The sequence below is a fragment of the Grammomys surdaster genome, unplaced genomic scaffold (genome assembly GCF_004785775.1).
Source record: "Grammomys surdaster isolate TR1022 unplaced genomic scaffold, NIH_TR_1.0 169, whole genome shotgun sequence".
In the NCBI taxonomy this organism is placed as follows: domain Eukaryota; kingdom Metazoa; phylum Chordata; class Mammalia; order Rodentia; family Muridae; genus Grammomys; species Grammomys surdaster.
The window spans coordinates 11,557,043-11,574,310 of record NW_021604617.1 but is presented as its reverse complement, the minus strand read 5'-3'; the positions used below and the strand labels follow the sequence as shown (position 1 = coordinate 11,574,310).

At 44.2% G+C, this 17,268-nt stretch overlaps 1 protein-coding gene across 1 annotated transcript in view; it reads left to right on the top strand.

Annotated features, from left to right (window-relative positions):
- Positions 1-3,325: 3,325 nt before the first annotated feature.
- The window catches only part of Pla2g7 (phospholipase A2 group VII), a 41,965-nt gene continuing 28,022 nt past the window's right edge, over positions 3,326-17,268 (top strand). The window contains exon 1 of the mRNA XM_028766637.1: positions 3,326-3,658. The gene's annotated coding sequence lies outside the window, so the exon portion shown is untranslated. The remainder of the gene's footprint in view (positions 3,659-17,268) is intronic.

Below are 17,268 nucleotides of genomic sequence, written 5' to 3'. Positions count from 1 at the left end.
TTTGTGAAACTGAAGGCTGAACCTAGGACTGTTAATCCCAAAGATGGGAGGAGAAAAAGACCAAGTGCCCAAACCATCATGGCCAAATTCATTAAAGCAAGCAATTAATTAAAACAAGCTTTTTATCATCATTATTATTATTCATGTACAGCTGCTGCCTCCTCCTAAGGTGGAGTTCCAGAGGTCAGTCTTGGAAGTGAGGAAGAGAAGGCTTTTAAAACTCAGAGGAAAGGAAAAATAGGGAAGGCTACGGGAGCAGACCATAAGAATAACAAGTTAGTCCCTCCTGAAACAAAGACAGGGTTGCAAGGTGGACATAAAAAGATAGTCATGTTAAGTGAACACCTTCTCACCACCCCCACCCCCTCCACCTCCTTGCCCCCCCCGCCAAGCCATGAAACCCTGTCTGCAGTCCTTCCCTGATCCCCTCCCTCAAGGAGAAGACTGTCTAACAATCATCATCCCTCATCTTCAGTTTCTGGCAACCCACACAATAGTGACCACCGGGGGGTGGGGGTGGGAGGTGTCAGGTTTTGCCCATGTATGAACATAATCCCAGCTATGAGCTGACACGCTATCACTCCTTGCCTCAGCTCTACGAAACCCCTTTGCCTTAATCCAGGTGTTCAACTCCACATAACTCCTCCTGTGAGATCTGTGAAGCAGCCTGCTATCTGTCTCTCAATAAATTTACCTTTATAGATTTGATTCACCTTGAAGTGGCATACTGAGTTGACGGAGAAATCTATTAGTCATAACACACAGTCATAACAAGGTTGTCATAGATGGTCATATAACCTTTTGAAACATAGGGAGGGTTGCAAGATGGTTATATACAACTTTTTGAAACAAAGGCATGGTTCATTTCTGGAGCAGGCATTACAGAACCATCTGTAGTTAAAGTTACCCTAGACCTGACATTGGTGGGGTGGGGAGCATTTCCGCAACATTATGATTAAAGTAAACTTTACTTAGACTGACCAGTTGTCTCTCCCAAAAGCGGGATTTCAGGGAGCAGACCCTCACCAGTTTTTGAGGCCCCGATTATGGGGATAGTTAGCTATTAGTACCTAGACGGAAGAGCAGGGAACTCAGGCCTCAAGGGTTTCTGTGGGGTAAACTGTGATAGAAAACAGCTGCCAGGATAATGGACTGTTAAAAAGAAGACAAAGAAGTGCAGGAATATAACATGTGGAAGGAGAGTCGTCAGAGTATCTGGGAAGGCATGCTTTCTAAGGCAAAAGGGCAAGCATATGTCACAGGTTCAGAAGTTTAGCAAGGCAAAAGAATGAACGTTCATCACGGGGTTACAAGAGCAGTGTAGACAGAAAAACATAGCTTTCAGGACACACTGGGCATAGGAAACAGACACTTCTTGTAAGGAACCGAGACTTAGTAACAATGTATAACAATGTGGCGCCTGTTTCAGTTTCACAGTTACAGGTAGAGCATAGCCCAAACTTTGAGAAACAGGTTTAATCATAAACAGGAATGAACCTAGCTTGTCTTTACTAAAATGGAGGCAGGCTGGTCCTTAAGGACCTCATGCATACTAGGCAAGTGCCCTACCACTGATTATCACCTGCAGGCCTCTATAAACATCCTACAAGTAGTTCTCGGTTACTGTGTTCCCATCCTAAGGGGCTCTAGCAGGCCTGAGCAAGGCAAACGTGGCTCTGGCAGCCCCCGTCCTTCTCCCCCATCCCTTTGTCTTGCCAAACTGTCCTTACATTCTTAAAGTTTATGCTAAACTGTTCTTACATTCTTAAAGTTTATGCTAAACTGTTCTTTACATTCTTAAAGCTAGCCACCTTAATCAGTTCCTTATTTGGCCACTTCTTCCTCCTGAGGTTGACTACCAAGGTTCAACTATCAAAATATTACAGTTCAGCAATCAGAAGCCTCCTTTTGGCCCACCTAATTAATACACTCAATTAGAATGAAACACCTCATTTAAGTTTCCCTTTTCCTTTTATAAAAAAACACCATTTTCCTTTGGGCCACATCTGTCTCTTCTTTATCTAGAGGCAGTCCCTTCCTACTCTCCTTTGTCCCTTTCTCCCCTCTCTACCTTATTTCTCTTCCTTTCCACCTTGTCCTCTGTCATATATATATATATATATATATATATAATTTTGTGTGTAGATATACATGTGTATACACACACACACACATGCACACACACACACACATATTTGTCTCACCCTAGGGCAAATGAATCTCGGTGCTAAGAACTTGGTCTTGTGGTGTCTTGTTCCAACTTTGAGCTCCTTTCTGTACCGTCACGACTACTCCATACTCAACTATCCACCCTCTCACCTGCAGAAAATCATTGTTTAAAAGCTCATAAAGACTAAGTGAAACTTAACCTAACCAAAAATAATCAGAAGTGTAAAACAACATAGAAATTTCAACCTAATTTCCCTAAAGTTTCTAAATAGCGTTAGATGAAGATGTTCAAAAATTATTAGAAGACGGGTTTGAGGAGAAAACAGGGTTGTGTGACAGCCTTTGTGGGGCGATACAACACACGAGTTAATGCACCCAGAAAGGAAACCCAGACTGACCCATAGAACAATTTCCCCAATGTCTAACTTGGCGAACCAGTGAGTTGGTATTAGGGCTCCTAAAAGAAGTCTGGATCGAGGGTTGCTCACGGGAGCAGGAAGGAGCAACTGCATCACTGCCACACAACACCGTGGGTGAGAGCGATGACTCATTAAAGCCGCAACCCTGGAGCTCCCGGCATATTTGCATGCATCCTAGCAAGCCAAATCTCTCCTCAGTTCTTCCGTTCACAGAGTCTCCAATCCCCCGCCGCCTCGCCCCCCCGTTGTTTACACTTTTTTATACGTCTGAGAAGGAGCCCTCAAGAATCTTCCAAATTTCTGCTCCTCTACTGAAGCTTTCACATCGCCATCCCCACCCCCACGCCCTTGGAGGGAATGTTTGTATTTGCATGGAAATGCCTTTACATCAAGCAATTAATAACCTAGTCAGACTGAGCTATATGAGACGGACTCTTCAATTACTACGTCCCTCAAAGTCATCAAGGCAAAAACAGTCAGGTAGTGACTGGCCTTCTAGTCTGGAACACAGTCACTCCTCCAGGAGTGAAGCCGGATTCTGGGTACAAAGTATCAAAATACGAGCTGCCCAGAACCTTTTAGATTCTCCACCGGTGGGCAGTGATTCTGTGAATTTAGCGGATTTCGAGAACAGGATGGAACTAGAAAGATAGGCTTGGGGATGGGCACAGCTCGTCGCGAACTAGGTGAAAAACCGGTGTCAGACTAGGAAACTAGGCGCCCATCACTCCCCAAGCACTGTCAGGATTCACGCATGGGCAGTTGAGGAGGTCCAAGCGGTGGCTGGCCCTGGAGCTAGAGCTGATGTGAACCTGAGTCGCAGCAACTAGGAGCTGTCAGGAGGCCGGGCCACCAAGCTCCTCCCAGTACCTCCTGCACAGCAACACGAGGAAGGCAGGGTCGAGCCTAAAGGTAGATTTTAAGAGTCCGTATGCTCAACCCACGTCTGAGTTACTCTATCCCTGGGGGGAAACGACTGTCCGGAAGCCTGCGGTGCTAGGATCTGATTCGCGCTGGTAGCAGTGCTGCTCCCAGGACTCCGGGTACCAGAGAGTCAGCGCAGTGACCAGGTAAGGAACTTCAGGACAGGAAAAGGCTTGAGCTGTGGGCTTGTGGAGCTGTCACTGGGCTGCTGCGGTGGTCCGCAGGGAGGGTGGGCTGGAGTCTCAATGTCCTGCTGTTTGGTTTAGGACTCACCTCGGAGGTCCTTAGAAACAGGGCTCCAAAATTGTTGCTCGGAGGTAACGGGTTGCTTCCCAAGAATTCAGAATCGAGGGGGTGGTAGATGAATCCAGCGCTGCAGGGAAATGTGTTGTTCTTACACTTCCTTACGAGGAATATCCCAGATCTAAGAAGTTTGCGAACAGAATTATAAAATAAAACAGTGCACTCGGAGCATCCGGCTGCTGGCCAGATGAAATGATGGTTATTCCACTTTTAAGGCTGAATTTGTATAAAGCCAAACAAGTCAAACAAACAAACACAAACAAACAAACAAACAACACGGAACATGGTCCTCTTGAGGCTTCCATTCTATCCCATGGGAATCACTGCCAGGTCGGTCGTGGGAAGGAAGGAAGGAAGGAAAGAAGGAAGGAAGGAAGGAAGGAAGGAAGGAAAGAAGGAAGGAAGGAAGGCAGGCTTTTACTCGCACGGAGCTGTCACCTCTAAAGGGCACGAAATCTGATTTGGGTGGCACACGTTACCAAACTACACATGCATAAATTACACTTGATCCGAATGAAATTGCTGAGCTGAGAGACTGGTGTATGAGCAGGAGGCGTGTGTGTGTGTGTGTGTGTGTGTGTGTGTGTGTGTGTGTGTGTGTATTCCCTGAAGCAAGGAGGGCTGGCAAGCAACTTTTGTTTGACATTGAATTTCTGGGTCAGGAGTCAAAACAAAGAGGAGATCTGGAGGATACAGGAGAACTGCCAGCATTCAGACAGGTTTTTCTTACTGAGGGGACCCTAGTAGCCTTATAGAAAAGAGAAAACTTACCGATTTAGCATCCTGAGAATGCCAGCTTCATCTCCTTGCCATGGGGAGTTGAGGATTTTTTTTTTCTTCCCTAGACGTTTGTACACAGAACCGGACCCACACCATGTACTGATGTTTCCTTGAACTGGTACCATGGACTATTATTTCAGGCTGACACTGACCTCAGTGACCCTGAGACTGAATGCTCTACATTCTGTGCCTCTGACAGCTTGTGAGGAGGGACTTTAATGAGTCTCAGTCACTCATTAAGCAATTGAGGATTCCCCTGTGAATCCTGGGCTGGTCCAGGATTCCCTCACAGCCAGGCAGCTGGCCTTTCATTCCCTCCAGTCTGTTCATTAGTCAGAAAGAACACCTAGGGATCTAACTAAACCACCCCCTCATTCTGTTTGTAAACAAACAATTTAGCATCCTCTTTGAGATGGCCTCAGCTTACAGCATTAAGCAAAGAGCCGGTGGGGTTCTTGGAATAGGGATCCTTAGGAAGGACTTCTTCAAGGGGGACTTTCTTGTTCTTATTTCTTGTCCTCCTGAGGAAAGTCATAAGTAGCCCAGGCTGGGATTTTCTGTATAGCTGCAAATAACCTTGAGCTGCTGGCATTGGTTTCTTTATCTCCTGGATTGTGGGATCCCAGGCCTGAGGCACTCTACCTGTTCTATGAGGCACCAGGGATGAACCCTGGTGTGCTAGGCCAACAGGCTACAAACTAAGATATGTCCCCAGTCATTCATAGATGTATATGTATATATTGACGTATTGATGTATTGATATATATATATATTTGCTATATGTGTGTGTGTTCATTTTATGTATCTTGGGTGCTGCCTATAAGTCTGTACCATGTGTGTTTGGTACTTGAGAATGGCAGAAGAGAGCACTACATCCCCTGGAACTGAAGTTTCAGATGGCTGTGAGCTGTCGTGTTGGTGCTGGGGATTGGACCTAGGTCCTCTAGAAGAGCATCCAGTGCTGTTAATAATAGATTTATCTCTCAAGCACCCTCCACCCCCAGCACTGTATCTTAAGCCTGCCAGTTTTTCATGATTCAAGATTAGGAGTAGATCCAAGCCTGACTGACCCACTGACCCTAAAAAGCACAGAGCCTTTTCTACCGAGTAAAGCCTGGATGAGGAAGTATTGGATACAAAGAAGTTAAATGAGGGAACATGTGGGTCTAAGTTATGTTGCTCCAGGATTTTGAGGAAGCTCTGTGGTCTGCTGGCATGGGAAGGAGAATGGTTCTTACTGAGTTTCCTCAATCAAGTATCAGCCACCTGTGGCCTGCAATCCCCACGACTGTGATAAATTTCATGAAAAGAATAAATATATAACACATCATATTATATAATATGTAATTATAAAATATACTATATTTTATAATATTTATATATTATATGATATACAATCATATTACATATGATATTATGTGATATAAATATTAATTATAATTATATAATACACACAATACAATAACAATATATAACATGTAATAATATATTAATATTAATATGATACACTATTAATAATATAGAATATTATATCATATTACATAATGCATAATATAAACAAAATATTCAATATATCTTATGTATTATATATAATAATTATATTAAATAATTGAATATAACATAATAATAACAAGTAAAACCAACTTATATACTACATTATTATATAGTATATATTATATATACTATACAATTATATATATATCATACATCATTATCATATATATGTTATAATACATCATACATTTTATTATATATCATCTATCATATTCTGTATTCTATATATTATGTATTATATTGTATATTGTATTCTATACACACACACACACACACACATATATATATATATACATATATATTAATAACAGACTCACATGGACTTGTAGAGCTTTTGTTTTTAAGTGAACTTAGTATCTAAGAAAGAGAGAAATTACTGTAAGAATAGTCATTGCATTCATTTGCAGCTTGTTCCTAGCAAAAGCTGTGTTCATTCATTCCTTCATTCATCCGTGTCAAACCTTTGTTGCCGGATGTGGTGGTTCAGGCCTGTATCTCCAGTGCTGGGGAGACTAAAAAAGGGGGATCTCACATGTTCAAGGCCAGTGTGGGCTTTCTAGTGAGTTTAAGGCTGACTTGAGTTTTACAAAAAGATCATGTTTCAGTAAAAATAACCGAGGACTGGGGTATAGCTCAGTGGTAGAGTACTTGACTAATACGTGAAAGAAAGCCTGATTCGATCTGAAACACATAATAGGTAGATAGGATGGATAGATAGATAGATAGATAGATAGATAGATAGATAGACAGATAGAGTGTACTAGGGCATGAATATGAAACAGAAAGTTAGATAAACTTTCTAGTGTCAAAGAATTCTGGAGTCAAGAAATAAGCAAAAGAACAAGAACTGATTAGGATGAGTCAGACAGTAGTAAAAGTTTTGAAGACAAGCCAAGAGCTGTAGTGTAGTGCTCTAGAAATGGGCGTAAATGTGTAGACCTGTTTCAGGCAGATAGCAGGAGCCCAACGTCTCAGACTCATCCCTCCATTCTTACATTTATTTACTTCTGTTGTGTATACATGCGTGCCTGCATGCATGTATGTGCATCTTGTGTGTCCCTGGTACTCTTGAAGGGTTCCTAGAACCAGACTTAGTGATGAGTGTGACCTACTGAGTGGCTGCTGGAAATTGAACCCTGATCCTCTAGAAAAAAGAGTAAGGGCTTCCTAAATGTGGAGCCGTGTCTCCAGCCCTTTGGACTGATTTTTCTGAAGGAGAGATTTTTCTGAAGAAAACAAAATCGTTCTTGAGATGGGACCACTGAAACATAAAAAACACAGAGGAGCCTGGTGTCCAGGTGTGTCAGGATCAGGTACAGTGTGTAGAAGGAACAGTGGAAGGCCAGAGTATCTGAAGTAGGTAAGGGAGAGGAGGGCTGGATGCAATAAGGAGGGAGAAAGGAGTCACAGATCAGGTCATCCAGAGTCTCATTGGCCAAATCAAATAATGCAGATTTCACTCCAAATAGGATAGCCAGAAGCTGCGTGTATTCTAAGCAGAGATGTGACATCATCAACTTCTGGTTAGTGAGACATCGCTCTGGTGTAGCTTGGAGAACGGATATGGTGGAGGAAGCAGAAGAGGATGCAGCTCCAGACTGGCTGGGCTAGTCTAGTCTGGAGTGTGTAAGTGACAGATAGGCACAGGGTAGTTCTTGAAGCTAGAGTGAAAAGTTACTTAATGATTCTCTGTCTCAAATTTCCCACCTACAAAATAGATCTACCATTGCTACTTCTGGCCTTCTATTAAAACAAAACAAAACAAAACAAAAACAAAAACAAAAAAACAAAAAAAAAGCAAGCTAATAATTGTGCTATTAAAATGTATTATGAATGTTCTGCTTAGAGTATGTAAGATCTTACTACTAATATTATTTACTAGCACTGTGTAATTTTAATTCTGTGTGCTTGATTTTGATCTAATAAACCCCATAGTCTTGGTTTTCCTTTTATTCCGTTCAATGAATTTAATTTTGACACTAAAATATTTTTGAGGTTGGTAAAGAACTTGCCTTGTGAGGGTGAGAACTTGAGTTTGGCCCCAGAATCCACATGAAAGATCTGGGTATGGTTATAACCCCAACATATAGCTTATAACCCCAAAGCTGGAAAGGCAGATTTGTGGGCTCATTGGCTAGCTGGTCTGGCCTGTGTGGTGAGTTCCAGATCCCAGTGAGAGCCCTGTCTAAAAAACAAAAAGATAAAACCCCTACCCCCCCTCCACCACAACAGGGGGTCAGCACCTGAGAAACAATACCAGAAGTTGTCTTCTGGCCTCTACCTAAACATGTGAAAATGTATGCAATCATTTGTAAACACAGACTCACCTGTGCACACTGGTGTTCACACAACCCCCCAACAAAGACAACACAATACATTTTACCCTCTCTAGAACATCAGAAACCATTAGGAGAACCACGATAAAATGTGATGACACGAAGGTTAAAGCAACAGCAAATTTAACCTTAAGAGCTGAACATGCCCAAGTCAAAAACAAAAAATGTAATATTTGAAACCGGGATTTGGAAAGAAATGTTGGAAAATTTTTCAGAGGACAGGCAGGTCTTTGTCTTGAATAGGGCTCTTGCAGATCCCAAGGGCACACATATCTGTTGAATGGAAATCTCCATGGGGCAGCAGAATTCCCAGGGAGGGCCCTGACCAGCACTGAATAGCTTTTCCTTAGTGAAGCATTATCTCTCACAGGAGGCTCTGCCACTTCCCTGGTTGATTGCTGACTAAGTTAGAAATGAAGGCTTTGAAGTTGTTTATATGACCTTCCCACGACAGAACAACTCACTGCCACATGAAGCAACCCCCACTTCTCCTTCCTCATTTACTTTGAGGTGCAACTTACAAGCATGAGATCTCCTAGTTCAGAAGAAGAGGGGCCCCTTCCTTATTTGCATTGCATGCTATGGAAATTTCAGCTCTCATGACAGCCTGTGGGTTACAGCAGAACACATGACCCCGTTAGATATGAGTTTCAGAGTCAGGGCCTAATCAAGTGTTGGCTTAGTTGTTTCCTGTCTCTGTGACATTAGACACATGTCATTTAACCATCTGTCTCTGTTTTCTTATATCCAATGAGCTCTGCAGACCAGATGAGGTCATTTGCATAAAATACTTAGAGGATGCTTCCCAGGACTGTCAATCACCATTCGTGCCAACTGTCATAAAAATGCTATCACAGTTTCCTTTCTCTAGTCATTTAGCCTCAGATGTAAGCCATCAGAAAGATGTGTTGGTAAGTCCTGAGAGTTATCACTTACTTTTTTTTTAACCCCATCTGGTAGATATGCATCAGTCAGTGCATTTGGGTATTTTAAGACTCTGTTAAGAGATCTTAGAACTGCCTTCCGTTTATGACATCCACTGTTAGCCCTACCGCTAGAACAATTCATGAATTTGAAGTTATGTCCCATTCTGAGTTGCATAAAGAAATACCGTGATCTCCTTCCTGTTCTACTCCATGGCAGTCTGCTCAGAATATAAACTGCCTCTCATCGAGTGTGTCCACACTGTGTATGCTACCCACCCGTTAATCACTTAGTAGCTAGCTTGGTTATCCAACTAACTGTCATGTGTTTAAGGAATCCTGATGCTGCTTACGTTAGCCCCCAATGGGAGTCAGAATGTAAAACATGGAAGGACAGATTAATGCTGGCACTACGCTGTTCTGTGAATTCCCTGTGGAGATGTGAACAAAACCTGGATACTTGTACACTGAATGCAGAGTTGATATTTTTTGCTGTTTCTAATTTATAATTTTATTTTCTGTGTACGGGGTTTTTGCCTACATGTATATCTGTGCACTACGTGTATGCCTGGCGCCTTGAAATTTTGAAGATGGCATCAGGTCACTGAGGAATGAGCGTGCAGACAGTCGTGAGCTGCCACATGGATGCTGGGAGTCTACCTAGATCCTCTGGAAGTGTTCTTTAACTGCTAAGCCATCTCTAGCCCCTGGGTGCAGGTTTTCCCACAAGTAGCTGTGTTACTTTCATAACGGAGGACTGCATTTTAGTTTCCTCTTCTTAACCCCACTTCTTTTCTGAGGTTGTGAAACAATTACCCAAGAACAATATGAACCATCCCCGAAGCATACTTATCCATCTCTGCAGAAGTTGCTTGATTCTTACACCTCTGAGGAAATGTGAGGTTAAGTTCAGAGTTCACGAGCTACCTCAATTGTCGTTTGCAGTTGAACACTGCTTAGTTTTGATATTAGCAAATTCTGAGTAGGAATTGTTTGGTTGATTAAAAAATAATCACAAAGTGTTTGGTAAAGGTGGGACAAGAAAGTCCAACCCCATTCTCAAACTATCCTTGTTTTAGGACCACTTAACAATGTTCAGTTCCAAGTGGCAATCAAGGTAGATATTATAAATGAACCAAAACCAACATGTTTTCCTTTTCTTGTCCATGTATCTGGACAATATGGAATGTCTCACTTTTTCCTGTTGTGTGTATGTATACATAATGTGTGTGTGTGTGTGTGTGGGTGGGTGGGTGTGGGTGTGGGTGTGAGGTGCTGTGTTTTATAAAAAGATAAAAGTCAGGGATATATTTGATGGAAGTATGGTGTGGGGGAAGAGGGTGCCTTTTCAGGTCCATGCTGAGGTATCAATCACAGTATAGTATAGAATAAAGTTTATTTAGGGCATTGGGAGGGGAGTTGAAGGATTAGAGTCAGAGAGACAGAGAGAGAAAGAAAGAGAGAGACAAAGACAGAGACAAAGACGACAGAGACAGAAACAGAGATAGCAAGACAGGCAGAGACAGAGGAAGAAAGAGTAGAAAGAAAGGAGTAGAGGCCAGCCTTGAGCATGTGTAGAGAGAGGGGGAGGGGAATGGAGAAAGAGAGGGAAGAAGGTAAGGGGAAGAGCAAGAGAAGAGAGCAAGAGGAGGGGGCAAGCAGCCCCTTTTATAGTGAGCTAGGCACACCTGGCTGTTGCCAGGTAACTGTGGGGCAGAGCCTAGACTAAATGCCAACCTGAGGGACACTGACCCATTCGTACACAAGCAAGTAGAGAGCAGATGACAACCTCAGGTGTCACTCTGTAGGAACCGTACATCTTGTGTTTTGAGACAGGTCTCACATTAGCTTGGAGCTCCATTGATGTAGGCTCAGCTGGGTGGTCGTGGGTCCCCGATCATCTTCTTGTCTCTTCCCTCTGAGATTTGGGATTACAAATGTGTGCCAGGGTATCCTCCTCCTCTTCCTCCTCTTCCTCCTTCTCCTCCTCCTTCTTTTTTTTATTTTTACATAATTCTCAGACATCAAATTCCAGTCCTTATGCTTGTAAGACAAGTACCCTACTGACCGAGTCACCTCTGCAGCCACTGGTCTTTCCTCATTGAACAAGAATGCGGTTGTTTCAGGTTTCTTAACCTCAGCACCACTAATATTTTGAGGTATCACTACCTCGTGGGGGCCAGTCTGTGTATTGAAGATATTTAACAGCATGCTGGGCCTCTGCCTATTCTATGTTGGCAGTAATCCCCTGACAGGATGATGGAAGACATCTCTTGATATTTCCAAGTGTCTTTGGGGGAAAACAAAATGATCTGATGTTGCTATTTTGGAAGGCTTTGGGTCATTCAGGGGGCAGAGCCTAGCTGGAAGGAGTGGATCACTAGGGATGGGCTTTTGAAGCTTGTACCCACCTTCTGCTTTTTGTCTCGCTTCTGACTTCCTGATCCAGCATAATAGAAACCAACTTCTCCTCCCTCCTCCTCCTCCTCCTCCTCCTCCTCCTCCTCCTCCTCCTCTTCCTCCTCTTCCTCTTCTTGTTCCTCCTCCTCCCCTCCCTCCTCCATACTATATCCGTGCTATCTTAGGGGGAAGGGATGCTTCAGTATGGGCCCACAGAGCTATCCCCTTCCCTCGCACCATACTGCGGCTCTACCAAACATATCCTGGTTCCTCTTTTTTTAAAAAAAACACACACACACACACACACAACGTTGGTCCCGTGACTCGGAATCGAACTGAGGCTGTGTGTGTGTGTGTGTGTGTGTGTGTGTGTGTTTGCCGGAAGAGGCTGTGAGGTGTCTATCACTGTTCTATCTCTATCCACTTTATTACTTAGAGGCAGGGTCTCTACTGAACCTGGAGTAGGTTGGGAGCCAGAGTTCCAGTGATTCTCCTGTCTCTGTCTCAGACAAGGCTGAGATTCCTCACATGTACACACTGCCACACTAGGCTTATCTTACGTAGGTATGAGAACCTGAACTCAGGTCTTTGGACTTTCAGTGCCCACACTCTTATCCACTGAGCCATAGCAACAGCCCCCAAAATTGCTTTTTAAAAATTTACTACATAAGTTTACTAGCGTGGCTGACTTTATTTTGCAAATTCTCCTATTTCAAAGTCTAAGAAGGTGCTGTGCCCCTGGCTTTGATTTACCAGTTGCTGATATGTGTCTAGTTCCATCTTTCTCAAAGAACAGGTTGTATTTTTGTGTCCTCTTGACCAGTGGCGGTGGCCCAGGAAAAGGCTCTTGTACGTTGTGATTTTGCAGACTGCTACGTGATCACTTTGGGGGCTGGAGGTACAGCTCAGTGGAAGAGCTCTTGCCTAGCACTCAAGAGGCGCCAGTTCCTTTCCTAGCACAGCTAAGAAAAATGAAAATAGACCGCTTTGTATTCTCTAGTTCTTAGATAATGTCTAAAGTGATCACTTGAATTAAGTTTCTACTTCTGAAATGTAAACTTATTTTTAGCCAACTCTTATCGGCAGGCAGAGCTTGAAGAGACTTTGAGCATTACAGTCTTCTAGAAAGAGTCCCCTTTCACAAAAGGCCTTGGGGGCTGCGGCTGTCTCTCACGCAGTTTAATGACTCTTAGAAGCAGCCTAGGGAAGTCAAGGACATCTGGATGTTTTTGTATCAGTGCTTTGTTCAGAAAAGCAAGACGCTCTGTTTCATCTGTGTAATCTGGGAAAATTGGTGTCATGCTTAATTAAGATGTGCAATCTCAAAAGGATTGGGCAGTTCCTTAGGATAAAGTCCCTTGAACGAAACAAACAGCCGACAGACAAAACAAGACAGACAAATGAATCAGAAGCCAGAGGAATGTGTTGTCCCGCCCCCTCCCGCCCCCTCCGGCCCCGGAGGTACAAGATTATTATGAGATTTTAAAACATGAAACTTACTAGACCCAAACCAGAGACTGGACTAGAGAATGAGTCCAAAACCCAGAGCCGTGCAGATACACAGCCAAGTACTTTCCCACAGAGCTATAACCTCTACTTGCTTTAACTGTGATGAAGTAGCAGAAATATACGCAAAGTAAAAGCGTGGACTGAGAAGAGCTTGGAGGGACTGCAGAGGCCCTGGCGAAGCTGCAGTTAGTGACAGGCAGCTCAAGATCTCCAGACATCGGGTCCGAGGGATGGTGAGAGAGGAGAGATGATACCGGAAGTCTCCTACGGGAGACGACTTGAAGGGAGGGTCACATAAGGACTATGGCTCTGACATGCCCTGTTCCTTAGAGGATAATGTTTTCATTTGCAAGGGATGGGAAATCATGTGGAAAGAAGGATGGATGAGCATCGTTTGACAGGGAGAACTGAGCTAGTGAATCGGGAAGGCTGTCTTGAGCTCCCTATGACGCAGATGGCACCTGTAGTAAGGTGTGCCCAGAGGAGAGGCTGAGACAGCTACCGCTCCATTCTCCATCCCATGTCCCCTAAGGCTGTTGCATGTGCACACACTGATGGACTAAAGACGCGGACACGGTTCTGCATGGCAGAAGTCATTCCTGTGTTAGCCCAGCAGATACATGTGCTACCCCCGGTGGTGGAAACGCCCTCACTGCCAAGTGCGCTGGAAATGCCAGGTTCAGGACAAAAGTCCAGTAGTTTCTTGCTGTTTTGTTTTCTTTCTTTGGAGTTTAATGTTCCTATAGCAACCAGCCCTATAATTAGCACTCGGAGCATTGCAGGTACTGAGGGTACTGAGGGTACTGAGGTATTGAGGGTACTTACGAGGGTACTGAGTTCATGAGATGGGTGATGTGCTCCATCTTGAAGAGACTTGCATGCCCTGAGAGAAGAATCGGCAGAGGAAATGGACGCGCTCCAGTGGGCACTGTGGGCAGGGGCTCTGGCTAGAGAATCTAGGAAGAGGACTTTGAAAGAAATGCACCAACCTCACTGACTGGGTAGTATGTTGGAAATAAGTGTGACGTGCGCACGTTACACGGTGGATGCTTCATTGATGAAGCCGTGTGTCTTGGTAAACCTAAAACCAAAACAAAATCTTCCTTAAAAGTCACCTAAAACCGTATGTGTGCTTAGCAAAAGGACTTAAGGTTTACCTTTCCTTCCCCTGTCTTGAGCTTGTATGTTGTCGTTGTTAAGACAGCCTCTCATGTAGCACAGGCTGCTCTTGGGAACTTCCTATACAGCTGAGGATAACCTTGAATTTCCAATCTTCTCGAATCTACCTCCCAAATGTTGGAATGACAGGTATGTGCCGTTAGGCCTGCACGTTGTTGGTTTTCTTCGTTGGTTTATGTAGCGTATCATTGTGTAGTGTAGGCTAGTTTGGAACTCACTAAGTAGCTTTGAACTTGGGGCAGTCCTCCTGCCTCAGCCTCCTAGGGCTGGCCATGGCAAGCATCTCCTCAGCTTGTTATTTTCCTGAGAGGTTTCAGCCCTTCTTCAATTCCCACTCTGTATTTTCATCTCCTTTCCTATGCCAGCTTGGTACCATTCATTGCCTGTCTTGGTCTTGGCTTTGTTCCTGATGTTGCCTGCTGTGTTTCTGATGGGGTCAGTTTTACTTCCCAGAGACACTCTCTTCTTTGCTTGCTCTGGTTTGCCAACAGGCACAGAATACAAAGTACAAGTTAAAAGAAAAAGAAGAACAGCCATTATTCTATCCTTTGGAAGAGATTACTGAAGAAAATCTAGGATTCTGTTTATCTGGTGTGTTTTTCCCCCTATTTATGTAGAAACTACATATTTTAAGTAGAAACAAGACCATGATACATCAATAATTTTTTTTAAATTTGAATCAGAGTCACGGGCTTATTTCTCTGGCTTTAAAGCCTGCCATTCATATGACCCAGGCAGATGGCATTAGTGCCAATGACCCCATGATGTAAGAAACAGAGACCATGGGACTCTTGAAGCCAGACAGTGCCATGCACAGTGGGTAGTGAGTAGAGGAGAGTTATTTATATCTCCTATTGCATTTTTAACTGTCATAACCACTCAAATTTGTGATTTCAGAAGTCTTAATGGAAGGCAAAATACTTTGCTGCCCGTGGATCTCTGTTCTAATATGAAAACATAACAAAACCCAAACCAACAGGTTGAGATACCAGAAAGGCCAGTGTGCGTCTCTTCAGACACTTATGCTGTATCAATCAGAGCACTTGTCTGTCTTTTCAGAAGCAGGTGGCAGGCTTCATCATGTCTCTTCCTGATCTGTAGAGCTCTTGTTGAAGTTTTGTCTTGTTTTTAAATCGTGCATGTGAGGTGCATGTGCGTATGTGTGTATGTTCATTTATACGTGTGCTTATGTGGCCATGAGTGTGTGGAGGTTGGAGGGCAATCTTGGGTGTGGCTCCCTTCCATTTGGGTTAAGAGGAGGCCTCTAGTTCACCTCTGCCTTTCTATGTTAGGCTGGCTGGACTTCAAGCTTCCAGGGACTTCCTTGTCATCTCCTATCAGGCTATAGGAGGGCTGAGGTTACACTCACACTATCGGGTCCAGCTTTATGTAGGTTCTGGGCATCTGAACTCAGATCCCCACGCTTGCACAGCAGGACTTTACCCATTGAGCCACCTTCTGAGTCCTTCTTAGGGGTGTCTGTGACACCTGAAATCCTAGCACTCAGAAGGTGGAGTCAGGAGTCCAAGGTTATCTTTGGTCACACATTAGACTTCCAGGCCAGCCTGGGCTACATGAGACTCTTATCCCCCCCTCACTCCCCCCCCAAAAAAAGGACAAAAGTCAAAAGAGCATCAAAACATTCTCATTTCTTTAGCCCTTTGTCTCAGAACAGGCAAGTTTCAGAAAGAAGCTGAGGTCTAGCCCCAACAGGACTTCGGGGCTGCCTCACTGTCACCCCTGTGTGTCCCCATCAGGGAATCGTGTGCTTCACAGCAGAACAGTCCTCCCTTGTTCCTTTCAACTGTAACAAGAGCAGCATGCCAAGAACAGACTTGCCTGCTCTGCAGTCTTCCCTCTGCCTCTGGAGGTATGCTTTCTGAAGTGTGCCTTCGCCTCTCCCACATACGCACTGAAGCTGCAGCAGGATTGTGACAAAGAAGCCCCTGAGTCCTCAAGAACAGTGTGGAACATGGACAGCTGCCCCCTCACTCCTGTCTGAGCTTGGCAGCCAGGGACACTGGGACAGCTAGAGTGGATTGCTGCATAGGATCTGGTTTATAGGATATTAAATTCCTCTTTGCCGTTCACATTCCTGCAAACCTAGAACTCAGAAGACTAAGTTAGGAGGAGTACAAGACCAGTCTCTGTGGCATAGTCTCAAAAAATAAATCTGCTTTCTCTAAAACATCCCTCCCCACTGGCAGGAGACTCTTTCCTTTGGAGGAAACTTCTGGAGGCTCCAAGTGTCTAGGCTAAGATTAAAGTGTGTGTGTGTGTGTGTGTGTGTGTGTGTGTGTACATGCTTGTAGGTGTGCGGGCACATGTGTGTGGAAGTCAGAAGTAGACCCAGGTGTCTACCACTGGTCAGTCAGCTCTAGGAATCTTCTTCCTGCCTTTGCTCCATCTCCCCAGTGCAACAGTTATGGGGTTCATGGCTGTCTTAGTTAGGGTTTTAGTTCCTTGGTATGATCAAAGCAGCCTGGAGAGGAAAGTGTTTACCAGGCTTACACACCCCAATTCACAGTCAATCAGGGAAAACCAAGGCAGGAACTTCAGACAGAGCTGAAGCAGAAGCCTTGGAGTGGGGGCTGCTTACTGGCTTGCTGCTCATGACTTCTTCAGCCTGCTTTCTTACACATCCTGTTCCTGGGTGCCACCACTCACAATAGACTGAATCCCTCCCAACCACCCCATGTTGTTAATCAAAGCAGCACTCCGGGTCAGTGTTACAGAGGCATTTTCTCGATTAAGAGTCCCTCTCCCCAACTG